We start from the raw sequence: 12,480 nt of genomic DNA on the forward strand, positions 1-12,480 counted from the left end.
AAATGAAAAAAGAACAAAAAACTCATGACAACCTACAAGCATGAATGTTGTTTGCATCTTGGTAAGTTCCTCTCAGCAAGACCACCTAGGTCAGAACAAACAGCTTGACAGTTTATCAAGAAAATATTTCAGGTCATTTCTCCCAAGATTACTTTCTTTCATGGGCTCTTCTAGATTTTGAAGATTCTCCTGATTTCAAACTTAGGAATTAGAAGCATCACTCAGATCTAGCCTGTAAGAGCCACAAAGTAATAATTTTCCAGGTGTTATTATCAAGATTCAAAGATAGCTCTCTCTTCCTTCCCTCTCTCTTTTACTTTCTCTGCTCTCAAAGGACACAAATAAGAAAAGAAAATAGGAAAACAAAGTCACACATGAAATTTGTAAAAAACATCAACAGTATTAAGGCAATACTTACAGTGATGCAGGAATCTTAGATGAGAAAACAGGCTTTTTGCATCCAAGCTACAGATTTCAGACTGCTAATGTTATGCTGGGTATTTCCTGAAAAATAATGGGGGATAAAATAATCATGTCTATGAATTTGATAACTGCTGAAGAAATTTAAGACATTTATATGTTTCAGAAACGTGATTGAGATATGTAAACAAGACTAAGATGCCAACTAGCAGTAATTGTAAAATCTTTGCTAAACAGTGGAAAAACTTTGACTACATGCAACACACAACTAAGCCAAGAGTAAAATCCAATTCTTGTCACTGTCAAGACCATAAAAATGAGTACAATCTTAGTTTACCATCATTATTAGCTGGATTAAGAAAACTAAGTTTGCAACTGTGATCACTTGTGGTTTGAGCTCAGAGGGCAACCGAGCACCATGCAGCTGCTTGCTCACTCCTTCCCCCTCAGGAATGGGAAGGCAAAAATATAATAAAAGCCTCAGGAATCAAGGTAAGGACAGGAAGGGATGACTCACCCATTATGGTCATGGGCAAAAGACAGACTCATTAGGGGGGGGAAAAAAAAGAACACCAATTTAATTCAAATGCCACCACCAATGACAGTGAACAGAGTAGGACAGTGAGAAGTACAACTACACCTTAAAAACACCTTCCCCCACCCCTCTCCTCTTCCAGGGCTCAGCTTTGCTCCCAATTTCTCTACCTCCTCTCCTCCACCAGCACAGGGGGGCAGGGAATGGGGGCTGCAGTCAGCTCATCACCCATTGTCTCTGTTGTTCCTTCCTCCTTAGGGGGAGGACTCCATGCCCTGTTCCCCTGCTCCAGCACAGGGTCCCTCTCATGGGAGACAGTCCTCCATGAACTTTCTCTGACATGAATCCTTCCCATGGGCAAGCAGCTCCTCCTGAACTGCACCAGTTTGGTTCCCTCCCACACACTGCAATCCTCCCAAACTACACCAGTGAGGGCTTACCACAGAGTCCCAGCCTTCTTCAGGTGCAGCCACCTGCTCCAGCCTGGGGTCATGCACTGCATGTGGGCATCTGCTCCACTGTGGACCTCCATGGGTGACGGGGCACACCCTGCCCTCTCACCACAGGCTGCAAGGGAATCTCTTCTCCAGTGCACCTCCCCCCTTCTCCTTTCTTCCACTCACCTTAGTATTTGTAGAGGTGTCTTCCTCACAGTATCTCCTCCCTACTCCAACTCCTCCTCCCAGGTTCCCCTTAAATATGTTACTGAAGAGGCGCAGCCTCCATCACTAATTGGCTTGGCATTGGCCAGAGGCAGGTCTGACTTGGAGCCAGGGGAACTACAAGAAGCTTCTCACAGGGGGCCACCACTATAGCCCCCTCCCCCGTTACCAAAAAACCCCACCACACACACAATCACAACCTTAAAATTTTTTATAACTTTAATACAAGAAATACCACGTTAGAAAGTGGTATTTGACAGAAAGCACTTGTCTTAAGAACAGTTCAGTATCAGTACTGAGAAGTTCAGTATCAGTACAAGGCTTCGAAAGACAAAGAGAAGACTATTTCTCATACATACCCACTTCACTTCAAATACTACTTTCTCACCTTGACTGCAAGCCTCAGAAATCACTAACTACTACATAGGCAACTGCCAGTTCTTCATTGACAGTGCATAGAAAGGGAATGAAGATACATCCCCACTGAATGCAGAAGTAACAGCACAGCTCTTCAACAAATCTATCATGCAACTAAAATGCCTACACCTAGACTTTTCTATCAGATAATTTTAGACATGTCTCTGTTTTATATAACGCCCCTGAACTGCTCTGTGGAAACACCTCACATTCACCTCACAGAGACACCTGAGGAGAATTTGGGCCATCTATGTGAAGACTAGCCAATCAGTTTCTATGATTCATCAGGGAACACAGACAACCAATTCAAATGTAGTAAGCAAATGGAGAAGGCAACAAGTTGCTAAAATTAATGGGTATAAAAAGACAGCTCACCAGCCGTGGGCTAAGACCAACAGCAGAGGATCACAATATTAAAGATCCCCACCACCTGAATAATCAACATTTACAGAAGCAAACATCCTTCTCCAGAACATGTCATCACACAAGGATAGCTGTCACTGGAGCTGCCATGCCGTAAGTCTTTTAAAGGCCAATACAAGGATCTTGTGGACCATTACAGGCTTGGAGAACTTATTCTGGGGTTTCTCCCGTCATATCCTGTTCCCAAGAAAATGCAAGCAGGGAGACAATAATTCTTTCCTCCTTCAGAGCGGCACGGTTCACTAACCACCAATAGTTAGGCTAGTCATACAGAGGAAATCAAAACCAAATTTTTAATAGTCTCTTTCTTTATCCAATGTCCTTTAATAATTGCAATCAATACATATCAAACATACATAATGATATAAAAATTAACAAGTCAAAGAAGAGGGTGGGAGAGAGAGAGGGAGGGAGGACAGGTTAAAGAAAGATAATGTGACCTGTCCAATGATCAGGGCAGTAAACAGCAGGGGGTCTCAAGCCAGCTGAAGGGAATTCCAAAGAATGACTTCTGTCCCCTGCCTTATATCCTACATTACTGCATAGTCACAGCACATGTAGCCTTATGATAAGTTTCTTCAGTTTGCCTACTTGCATTATCATAATACATGTAAATTATAGATAAGGGAGGGCTGGCTGACATAATATAGCACAATGACAGGGGAAAGGAAACTCCAGTGATTCAACACTTTTAGTACAGTAATTTTTAGGAACCTATCAAGTCTAGTTTTTGGCCACAAGTTGTTATGGTATAGCTTAATATAGATGATAGTTCTTAACTTGTTAATAATACAAAGCTATTGTAAAATTATAAAGTGTGCATTCTGTTGTGTGTGCTGAAGACTAGTTTATCTGGATGGCATCTGTCCAAAACTGATCAAGTCAAAAGGTAAGATGGTCATCAACCACTAGCTGATGGTGTTGAAGAGCAGTACAGTCATCACCTGAATTAAACAATAAACAGAGCAGTTCAAAGACACTTTGAAAACAAAAAAGGATTCAATAGTAGTACAAAAGCAGCATGAATTTTTTAACAAGAGGAAAACACTTTGGAGTGTAAACAGCAGTAGTCAAGACCTGTGTGACACTGCCCAAAGTCATCCTGCCAACATCACAACCTCTACCTGTGCCAAACAGAGCATCCTCTCTATCTGATGCTGTAAGAAGCCCAGCCTGTATGCAGCTAGAGGACTGACAGTGCACGGTGCAGTAGGGACCCACCCCTCAGCTGTGTGCACGCAAACTCATGGGATGCCTTCTCATCAGCATGGGGATCAGCAGGTTATAGGGAACAGTTGTCACATTAAAGGGTAAAGTAGTCTGGCAGAAAACAAACCCTCTTGCGTTCCAGCTTATCCTCAGATGTCAGAATGGCTGGGGGCAGCTAGGCTTAGATTCTGAGTGATATCCAGTTTGTCACTATTAGTCCAGTCACGTTCAACTTACTGAATTATCACGATTATAGATGCACTAACAGCACACTGCCCTTTCAGCTTAGTCGTGCTCCATGGACTCACATGGCCAGACTTAACAGGATTTGGTGGTGCCCAATGAGAAACTTTTATGGCTAGTTTAACAAATAGTGCAGCTTACTAAAGCAACAGAAGTACACGTTCTTATGGGTTGCCAGTGATAAATATACTGTCTGCAAAAGCACATGCAAATACTGAGATTATAAATAATACAGCATGCGAAATTAAAAAATTACTCTATATATAGATTTCCAAGTTTTTCAAGCAAGCATTCAGGATAGTTCTGATCCTACCCAAAGGTGTCCCGGAGTGGGGAAAGCTTCAGCCTGTCAACTAATCCCAGGAGTAAGAGACAGTTATCTTCCCTGACTTGTTCACAATGGTATCATCCTCCAACATTCCCTCTTTCTCAGGCCATTTTTATGCCATTTTTTATCTTCAGGGTGGAGCTTGAGTGATTCTAGTCATACATACCATTAATATGACTGGTGTAAGACTCTCTCACTTCACTTTTAAAGGTAGAGATTAACAAAAATTCAGGGTGCAAGCTCAGTGAGGGATAGTTACACTTTGGAGGTGGGTAGCCTTTGGGATGGAGGTGTGTTTTGGTATTATAATGAGACTATAAACAGCAAAGTTCACATAAAGGACAGCATTTTGTCAGAATGACAGACTACCGGCCCTGCATGGCAAATATGCATCTTATCAGTACCATGGCACCATGAAGTTCCCATCTCTGCCATGATTCACGGAGCCTGGACCCTCCATGTTATTTTGCAGGCAGCATAGTCCAGGGAACCACTGTGGAATAGATTCCTTGCATACCAATTGCACTCCACCCTGGAAGCTTCTTCAATGCTATATCTTTCCTTAAGGTGTGAACAATGCTGTGCCTTTAATATGGGTTTGATTTCTAAGTCACCTCCAGTAATTATTCCACAAAAGTCAATGTTCACACAAAGCTGGAGCAACCCCATCTTCCACAGAAGGTGTGTGCAAGAAGAGGGCTTGCATTTGTAACCCATACAACTGGGTCACAAAGTGGAGTGAGAGGGATGTATGTCAGAGAGAGATTAGAACTTTCTGAGATAAAAGAAGGGTGTTTCAAAGCAGTGGGTACTTCCAGAAACTGTAGATGCCTAACATCTTCTGAAGATATAGGTGAGTGATAGCTAGTTAATTACATGTTCCTATACAACCTGCTTCAGCCTTGAAGAAACTACATGAATAGAATAGTTCTCTACTAGTTTACCATAACTGTATGTTACTGTATTTGTGCAATTTTTTTTTTTGCAGTTGTATACCGTAGTGTTCGTGATATCAAAAAAAATTATCACTGTAATGTTTGCATAGGCATGGTCTCTATCTTCCGCTAGGTAACACTACTATATATTTGTTGCTGCTAACAGACTGACCTTAAGCATGATTAGTCAAAGGAAGTAAACCCTTTTCATCTGGAGATTAGTGACATAAGTAACACAAAAGTACCACCAAGAAGTAACCAGCAACAGAATATGAAAGGAATAATGACAAATAAGGAGTATTTGATCGGATGACCCATGTAACACTGGGACCAGGAGACTAGTAACATAAATTACTAATCAAAAAGCACAAACCCAACCCTGTGGATGATCCTTTGGAGAAACAGCCACCAGTAGACCTCACTGCTTTTTAAAAACATTGAAGTTTACTTCATCTGGGTCCACTGATAAGGAAGAAGTTAGCATTGTACCCTGATTTGAACTGTGATCAGCAAAACCTCATTTTTATCAGTCTGACAGCCAACATAGGGCTGGCCTCCCTCCAGTTACCTCTCAGGATAGATCCATGAGAGTTTGATTCCTGTAGTGTAACTGTAGCAGGGCTTGTGGCAGGTTGACCTCAGGCAGCAGCCAACCACCCATGCAAGCACTCACTCACGCCCAAGCAGGACAGGGGAAAAAGCTGAAGGACAAAAAGTGAGAAAACACAAGGGTCAAGATAAAGAGAGTTTAACAGGTAAAGGAAAGGGGAGACAAGGGGTGGAAACAAGCAACACAAAGGAAATTACCACCTCCCACAAGCAGACCAGTGCCAAGCTAGTCTCTGAACAACAGCCACCTTGGAAGACAAACCCTGATTCCTCCTCCACATGTTTTTATTGGTGAGTATAAGGTTATATTGTATGGAATATCACTTTTCGCTGTGCCCCTTTCCCAGCCTCTTGCCTACTGTCATAACCTGGACTGAAAGCCCTAAAAGTCACAAGGGTTCTCTGATCCCCTTGGGTTAAATTAAGGTGAAACGACACCAAATGACCGATTAAAATGCTTTACTTGCAGCAGAAAACAATTTAAACTTGGAAAAGGATAATAAGCAATGGGGGAGGGAGACGAGGGACTCAAAAGAAATCCAGATCACCACCCCTAGATCCAGTGTTGTCTCAGGTCCTGTAATCTTGGGTGGTGGGTGCACCACATAGCAAAGTCTCTGTCCCCTTTTAAATTAATCTTATCAGTTAGTTAGCATACTAGATGAGGAGGGCAGGTATTCCACAAACTCATTACCATGAGAGACAAGGAAAAAGGTGGACCATCATTAGAGTTGGCGGTCATACTCACCCTGCCCACCTTTGTTTTTTCCCCTGTTCCCACAGTTTTTTCCTGACCTCATGCTTCCTATCAGTCATCCCAGAAATTATCACCTCTTATCAGTTCTTATTATCACTTCAGTGGCGAAAGTACAGTCATTAGCCAGGCAAGCATGGTGTCTGGCTCACACAGTATAGCCACAAAGTATTGGGCTAACACCATAGAGCCAGTGATTAGCGGTACTTGTGCTTGAAGGGAAACATTTGGTTTCACTCAGTCCAATTTCCCCCCTTTGAGGCTTATCTAAGGAGTTTGTCAATGCAACTGCAAGGGAGTGGGGGGTGCATCCTTCAATACACTGCAGCTTCCTTGGGTGACATTCTTTAGACTAATCCAAAGACCACAGCTTGAGGTTTTCTGTGTAAATGAAAGTTTGAGGCATTACTTCTCTCAGTTCCTTACGCCTACGTTCACCCCACTTGCTGGGCAGGCAAGTGGGAAACAGAGGCAGCCTTGACACTGTGCAAGCACCGTTCAGAAATCACCAAAATACTGGTGAGTTCCCAGCACCACACAGCTGATGTGAAGAAAATTAATTCCATGCCAGCCACACCTAGTACAGGGCTGCAAACAGCATCAAACTGTAAAGCTCATGGCTGATATGCTTTATTTAGAACTACTGTTTTATTAGTTTTAGATAACAGATACTTGAATTAAAGGCTCGTCTTTTTCCCTGGCATAACCACTTCCGTGCTAATCAACTGACTGTCCCAGCACACCGTGATGAAATTCAGCATGATGAAGGCTGCTACAAATTGATCCCTGTGCTCCAGCAACATGACTGTCCTGGGGCAAGCTGGTGGTGAATGCAGACAGCACTGAGGCTGTCCTACAGCAATCTCCCCAGAGCACACAAATATAAATACATTCATCAGGGACATAAATACTCAGGAAGCAGTGCATGACATAGAAAGCACTGTGAATAAAAGTAGTTCATCTACCTCAAGTTTGGAAGATGACAGTTTAAATGTAACAGTTAACTAATAAACATACTAATTTCCATGTAGGCATTGAGCCTGGTCTGTTTGGCTCAGACTGACCTAAGCTTGCTCTGGGTTTTTAGCTGTCCATCTGACTTGAGCCTGGAGATAACTGCATGGCATCATATTCAAGCCAACATGCTTTGCTGATAATGGTGGTATGCATTTCACTTACATGTGGGAATTTAAGTTAAAACTGTGGTTTGAGCTCCCATTTTTTTTTTCTTAAATCACTGCACATAAAAATTTATATATACATATTAAAAAAATAGGAATATAAACTAAGAATAAGCATCTTCAACTTAACTTTTCTGAGTTTACTCATCTAAACTGTTAACCTGAACACTCAGTCCAAGAGCATTTTAAAAACTAGTCTCTCTCTAGGCACTACTCCTACGTGTAGGGCTCACGTACATGATTAAGACACAGATACAGTCAGAGAGTGCAAAAATTAAACTGGTGTGGGAAAATTAGTTCAAATGGTGTCGTGGTCAGACCTGCTGCTGCTATCGACCCCTTGAAGGAATAAGATTCAAGGCACAAAGTAAGGTATACTGGGACAAGGCACTCACTGAGTAGGTAACTATGCCACCACCCTGCAAGTGAGGACTACATTGCTTCTACTCTAAATTCCTTACAGTCTACCTAATAGGTATCACTCAATTCCAAGTAAAGTATCCTCACCCATCATTCCAAGTAAGGGGAAGATGACCAAGGTACAAACCTGTATTTTCTCTTCAAATCAGCAGCTAACAGCTCTTCCTAGCTCGCTTCAGGCACTTGTCCCCAAAGGAGACTGTGGTACATTGCCTGGAAGGAGAACTGCACCATGATGCACCCCCAGCTCATGCCCATCACAGGTGCTGGGATCCCTGAGCTGCCAGGGAAGAGGGGTCCCATTGATTCAGAAGCACTTGAGCCTGACTGCCCATCCAGCCCATTTACTTCCTTTATTGCCAAAGACTCCTGCCCACTCCCCCTCAGGTAAGGCTGGGCAACACTTCCTGCTTAACCCTTGCTGCAAAACCTCACAAAATATACAGGGCGAAAAATTCCTGCAATGCACTTAGTTGCATCACTTTTCTATCTTCCCACCAGAATTCTGTAGCATAGGCAGGAGACAGATCAATTCTCTGGGTTAACACACAGTTTTAGCCCTACAAACTCCCCTTCCACACATCCAGTTTTAGCCCTACAAACTCTCCTTCCACACTTTTTCAGTTTCAGTCCTTTGAGATTTAACAATATCCTGGTTTCAGCCTTTCCCTGAGCTGGCAGGGAGCACAGCTAGAGGGCCAGGCCCAGATTGGCCATTGGAGTATTCCATATCATGGGACCTTACACTCAGTATATAAAGGAGGCAGGTTCTCTCTCATTTTGGCTTCCAGTTGGTGCAGCGGGATCTTTCTATCAGGATCACTGTCAGAGGGTAGCCTGCTTACCGGTCACTGGGTGGTGAGTAACCACATTGAGTATTTCCCATATGGACTTCCTATTGTTACTGTTGTTCTGTTATCACTACTAAACTGTTTTAAACTGGTTGGTGATTTTTTTTTTTTGATACAACCTATGAATTGCCTCTTTTTGTCCCTCCCCTATTTTACCAAGGGGGTGTGTGTGTGTGCATGCATGGCAATTGGCTACCAGTCAAGTTCAAACTATGACACACAATTTCTGAAAAGACGACAGTATTTCCATTTCAGAAGGAAACTATGGACAGAAAGACTCCATGATCAAACTCTTCTCTGCACCTGACACCCTTAGGGGGGTGTGTGTGGCATAGACATCAGTCCTGGCATTGGACAGCCAGGACACATTGAGCACATTTTCCCTCACTGAGACACTTAAGGAAGGGGTAGAAATGTGGGTTAGTATTGTATCTATTACATGGTATTTCCTAGCAAAGAGAAGAGTAACACAGAAGGGAGCAGTGGTCGGATGTGATGCCTGGTCAGCAAGTTCAGATAGCACTTCCATGACTCAACAATAAAAGTGGGACAGCCTGAACAGAAAATTTTTGGCTGGTTGAGTCGATCATCTGAAGAAGCCCTGCCCTGCTTCCTGATGGCCTGCCTGATAACCATGTTCATGAAAGTCTTTGCAGACCCCAATATTAAGTTTTGGATTAAGTTTAGCCCAGTATTAGTGAATTATGGATTTACTGTAATTTTGACCCAGATAAGTGTATGACCGATTGATATTTATTTTACTGTTATTTTGAGATAAACTGTTTATCCCTAGAGCTGTTGGTCTGGTGTTTGTTACCATATCCTGAATCTTACTCAGCCAGGCTGCCTCAAGCCCCCTCCACTGCAGAGTCAACAGAAGGATGAAGTACATGGCCTCATGGCTGGCCCCAGCCTTGCAGCAGGTACCTGAACTGTTTCAGGGCCTTACCCTGCCTGTGAGTACCAGATGCTTTTACAGGGGGAAACTATCTGTTCCCTTCTATGATTAAAGAAAGTCAGAAAGACAAAAACACGAAGGGAAAGTTACCCTGCCTATTTCTCTTAGCTCACAGTCTTAGAAATACTGAGCACCCTTCAAATATAGATGAAACTCAAGTTGATTCCCTACAGAAAGGAGTATCCCAAGCCCAGCAGAAGACTTGGTCTGGGATACATAAGACTCTTGCCACTGCCTGTGTTAGAAGCCTTCAGGTGACTGTGGAGAAATGAGAAGGCCACAAAGTCACCATGGTGGCAGTATCTGCCCGGGAAAAACTTGACAGACAGCTGGAAGCTGCCTAAAAGGGAGTTTCTGAAACAAAAATACATAAAGCTTTATATACTGATCAAGAAAACTGGGACAGAAATATTTGACCAATTTGACTTCAGACAATTATATGTCAAATTCCTCCCTTCTTGAAGCCTGACTGGGCTTAGGAATTAGACCAACTATTAAAACTGAGTAATAGCAAGGGAGGCATCGTGACTGTGTCACTATGTGCTCTTTCACAGACACAGCCAAAACAAGTGAGTGCTCTTGCAAATCTGTTACTGTGGGTTATTTAACCTGTCTTGCAAATATGTCACATGACAGAGGAATACCATCTGAATTTCAGAAAGAAGTCCAGACCCTCCTTTAGGGTCTGGAATCCACTTATAAACTGCAGCAGAAAATACAGACTCTATCTTTCAGGCATCATTAGAATATGTTCAAAGATAAAGGCTCCAAGATGACTGAGACCCCCTGACTATTCTCTGGGCCAGTCCCACAAATTTGGGATGAAGCACAGATAGGCTGCTTATCAATCATGATTTAGATGTAGTCCCTGCACCAGATGAATCAGAGAATCACAGAATGGTTTAGGTTGGAAGGGACCTTAAAAATCATGTAGTTCCAACTCCCCTGCCATGGGCAGGGACACCTTCTACTAGATCAGGTTGCTCAAAGCCTGTCCAACCTGGCCTTTAACACTGCCAGGGAGGAGGCATCCACAACTTCTCTGGGCAACCTCTTCCAATGTCTCACCACTCACAGTAAAGAACTTCTTCCTTAGATCTAATCTAAATCTACCCTCTCAGTTTAAAACTGTTACTCCTTGTCCTATCACTACACTCCCTGATAAAGAGTCCCTCCCCATCATTCCTGTAGGTGCCCTTTAACTACTAGAAGGCCACTATGAGATCCCCCTGAAGCCTTCTCTTCAATAGGCTGAACACCACTAACTCTCTCAGTCTGTCCTCATAAGGGAGGTAACTCCAGCCCGTGATCATCTTCATGGCCCTTGAGCCCTCGACCCACTTGAGCAGGTCCATGTCCTTCCTATGTTGGGGGCCCCAGAGCTGGACACAGGACTCCAGGTAGGGTGTCAGAAGAGCAGAGGGGAAGAATCACCTCTCTTGACCTGCTGGCCACACTTCTCTTGATGTAGCCAAGGATACAGGGCCCTATCAGGCTGTCATCCCTCTGAGGCCCAGGAACACCTACTAGTCAAAGAGGGTCCTGGTCCACTCAGAGCCCCTCAGTATCAACAGGTACTAGCTCTCCAGGCACAGTGCCCAGCACCACATGGTCCCAACCATTACTGAAGTTACTTTCCGCTATGCTCATTCTGTCATCCTCCCTCCACTGTGAAGATGCGGCTATAATTACCACCAAGTGCCTTTGTGTTATTAAAAATCTCCCTAAACCTGTGCAAAAGGGCCCTGATCCAAAGCATCTTGAAGCATGGACAGCTTGCTTGGCCCCAGGCATTCCCAAACAGGCAGCCTGCAGAGTCCGAACATCTATTTTACTGGCTTTTGCCAACAACCCCTCCATACCACATCTTTTCCCACCAGAGCCTTAGCAAGGGCCATAATGCCCCTCCCACGACTTCTTCAGCTGGAAACCAGAAAATCCCCAAGCCCTTGGTTACCCAGACTTATCAGACATACAATTAGCACCCCAGGGGAGCTGGTCAAAACCTACTGATCCCTCTCAGGTGGCACAAAAGGTGCAGTTTACAGGAACTTCCCATCCAGAGACAGATGGCATCATCAATGTATCATCATTTGTGTGTCCCCATGGGAACTCAAAATTCTGCCTTCAGTTGATCACACTGGAGGGGACCACTTCTCTCACCTTCTGCAGTAGTCCATGGGTTCACAGGAGCCCCTTCAAACCTTCCCAGTCAAAGTTGCAGTCAAGTGCAACTTCCTTAACAGACAGACAGACTGTGCATCTGCAGTTTTTGGGAAGTTCTAATCTCCACTGTGGAATAACCAAAACACAATTCCAGACAGGTCTGAAGAGCAACAGTTTATTACTGTAGCTACAGGGTACAACACAGAGCAGTGGAGTGACAGCCTCGGCTGATGTGAACTCTGCCCAGCTCAGGCAGTGACAGACTATATATAGGTTATATTACTTGGTTTTCACAGAACTACAGCTATGTATTAGATAAGCAGGATGGTAACATATGGATTACTTCAGATAAGCTCCAGACAGTACATC

General features: G+C 43.6%; 1 protein-coding gene across 2 annotated transcripts in view; it reads right to left on the minus strand.

Annotated features, from left to right (window-relative positions):
• Positions 1-12,480, minus strand: part of RESF1 (retroelement silencing factor 1) — a 60,790-nt gene that overhangs the window by 34,889 nt on the left and 13,421 nt on the right. For both annotated transcript variants that reach the window (XM_074902066.1, XM_074902067.1), the window contains exon 2: positions 419-504. The gene's annotated coding sequence lies outside the window, so the exon portion shown is untranslated. The remainder of the gene's footprint in view (positions 1-418; positions 505-12,480) is intronic.

The sequence above is a fragment of the Athene noctua genome, chromosome 3 (assembly GCF_965140245.1).
Source record: "Athene noctua chromosome 3, bAthNoc1.hap1.1, whole genome shotgun sequence".
In the NCBI taxonomy this organism is placed as follows: domain Eukaryota; kingdom Metazoa; phylum Chordata; class Aves; order Strigiformes; family Strigidae; genus Athene; species Athene noctua.